The sequence below is a fragment of the Euprymna scolopes genome, chromosome 10 (genome assembly GCF_053919585.1).
Source record: "Euprymna scolopes isolate OS-2025 chromosome 10, ASM5391958v1, whole genome shotgun sequence".
Taxonomy (NCBI): Eukaryota; Metazoa; Mollusca; class Cephalopoda; order Sepiida; family Sepiolidae; genus Euprymna; species Euprymna scolopes.
Window position 1 is genome coordinate 24,685,948 of NC_136491.1, and position 3,106 is coordinate 24,689,053.

Sequence of the window (3,106 nt, forward strand, 5' to 3'; positions counted from 1 at the left end):
GGGGGGTGCCAATGATGGAATTAGTCATTTCTTTTTTTTTTTTTTGCAAGGTGTGGAATTCAAATTTACATATGTTAAGGCCTAAAACTGCACAGTTTGTTCATTTTCACCAGGATTTGACGTCCTCTAGGAACTTTTGGGTCTAAATGGGGGAGGGGGCAAATGCTGAACTTTTTTTTATACCTCGTTCACTGTGCACTCACGGGGGACTATGCATGCTTCACTTGTTTATTTTGTGTGTCACATTTACATCCAAGTGACTGTCATTTAATTGTTAGGGACTTCCATTTCTTGTAATAAATAATTTTACTAAGAATTATTCATAAGTTTTGGTTTCGGTTTTGATTATAGCTGATGGAACTTAAGTTATATATATATATACATATATTTTTCCATAAGTATTGGTTTCTGTTTCGATTCAAGCTGATGTACTCAAGCCATATGGATTTATATGTATTTTTTTCTTAAATTGCAACTTTATAATATATAAAAATCAAGAGAACATTAACTTTATAATCATATAGACGAAATCTGCAAGAATTAAAATATCATATTTAAGCGTACTTTACGACTGGGATACGCCGGGCGTCTCTACTAGCTTTGATAAATACTTTTTCAGTTTTAACAAAAGAGCTACAATAATATCAGAGCGTCTCCATTTATACTGAATATCTACAGAATGCCAACATCAATATATTACATATGAATGAGTACCTGTGGACTTTCCACGGATCCCACTAGTAATTATTAATTAGTTACTAAATTCGCTTTGTTTGTTGGAATGCAATATTATCTATCTAAAATGGCCACAAAAGACAAAATGTAAACCATATTGTTAACACCAAGCTTTTATTGCCTTGGGAGGAGAAAATCCTATCAATAGCTTTAGGTCTCTTTATCACAGTATTTTGTTGTTTGGGTTTTTTTTTTTTTTTGCTTTTTTTACTGATTTTTTATTTACAGTCGGAATTTGAATGTCTTCAATTTATAAGGTTTACCTGCTTAACCAACTTTACATATCGATAAGTTTCGGCTCTTGATTTTGGCTTTCATTTATGATTATTCGGAGAAGATGTGGAATTGTTGGATTAATCTCTAGCTGTTAAATATTGGTACCCCGGAAAATACCGGGTTACCTAATTGAACTGAAATTGGTTGCAATTGTCAATGTTTATTTAATAGAAAATATTTCGATAACACAAAGACATGTATTAAGAAAAACGTTTCAATAGCAAAAAGAACGTATAGAGCAACATATTTCCGGTTAAACATTTAGGTATTTTAGAAATTGAATTTATTTATCAAAACGATGACCTGAAGTAAGGACTGACCTCGTTATGGGACGTCAGAAAATCGAACTAACAAAGAAAGAATTTTCATATATTTTGCAGAACAGTCAGTTGGAAAGTTAGACAAGCAAAGAGACTCTGAGAGTTAGAGTTTAGTCAGAAAGTTGTCAGATTAGTTGTGGGTACATTCCCACTGGCTTACTTAGAAAATATAACACACAAAAAGGTATGCAGTGTGAGCAGATAACTATGGAAATAAATATTAACTATAAAAATAAATTCGTTGTCATGAGTTTTTTTTTTTCGAAGGAATGTGTCTACACTTTCAGAACAACGCGTATTAGAACTATACGTCAAACAGTTTCGATTCAGAGATGTGTATTTCTGCTTTGACGTGTTGAGCCTATAGAGAAGGTATGTTCTTCCTTTGTCTGGTCCCAAACAGACAAAGATATTTATTCGTCCCGTTAAAACTCTGTTTCTCAAGTGTTTAATTGTCCGGTTTTGAACGGTCCGATTTGATACGATACACGATAAACATTGATACGTATATCCACACACATCCCCTTGACGATGCGAGCTGTAATGAACAGATATGTAAGCATACATTTATATAGAGACGTATATATATACATATACACTTATATAGACGATGCACGCAATTACGTGAACACGTAGATGACACAGTCCGTTATATATATTCGCCTATATAACATGGAATCAACTTTGAGCTGAATTAGAATAGAACATCGTCCGTGGAGGCTCTTGACGTACAAAGAACCAGTTGTTTCTTAGTTATTTCTACCTTTGTTGTACACGTAGCTCATCGTAAGCGAGAGATAAAGCGATATAAATAGATCGGTTAATGTAGATACGAAAATTAATGGTAAAATCACCCATTCAATCTCGAGAACTTTCCGGTTTGTATTGTAATTTTTACATGTGAACTGCATAAAGGCTATATCGAAATGTTAATCAATTGCTTATCTTACTGGGTAAATGAAAGAAATCGACGATTATCCGAATGATTGCATGGGAAATGAACCATTCTCATTGACTAGTCCAAGCAGTCTTATATTAAGAGGCGTTATCTGGGGATATTCGGTATAATCGCGTTGACACACCAGTTCTCGTCAGATCACCGAAGTTAAGCAACGCTGAGCCTGGTTAGTACCAGATGGGTGACCATTTGGGAATTCTAGGCGCTGTATGTGCTCTCCGCTTATCTCGGCATTTGTTTCCAGTCGCCCTGTACATACACTTCACTTGCCACTGGCATTTTACAATGTCAAGTTGTGGTTGGAGATTGCGCATCTCCTGCCACAAAAATTGTATGCGCAGATATCCTTTCGTGGGTATCCATAGTCTGTCAATTTAGTCTATCATAGTCTGTGTATTTATTGCACGACAGAAAGTCTGCGATGAGGCAAAACACACAAAAAAAGTTTTTTCTCTCTACATTCAACAACGAGATGGAGCAGAAATGTTTAATGCTCTCTTTACTTAATTTTAGATATCAAAATAGTATCAATCATGCACCAGCCTTTAGGTACAGTGCTATGACTTCAGGACTGCGTGTATTGGATGATAAGTTTTTTTAAAATATACGTGGACATTTTTTTTCATAAAACATTTATAGTATAAGACTTTTGAACAAATTCCTACTCTCCACCTATCTCGATAACTTTTGCAGATGAGTTTGCATTATCGCAACAACTACTTACCATTGATTTCTCATTGACAGCGACCATTAGTCCTCACTAGAATTTAGATGGCAATAAGCCTCCCCAAGGTTCTTTGCACTCAACCAGTGGAGG

At 35.0% G+C, this 3,106-nt stretch overlaps 1 pseudogene; it reads left to right on the forward strand.

Annotated features, from left to right (window-relative positions):
• Positions 1-2,386: 2,386 nt before the first annotated feature.
• LOC145286808 (5S ribosomal RNA) lies at positions 2,387-2,503 on the forward strand (annotated as a pseudogene).
• Positions 2,504-3,106: the final 603 nt, after the last annotated feature.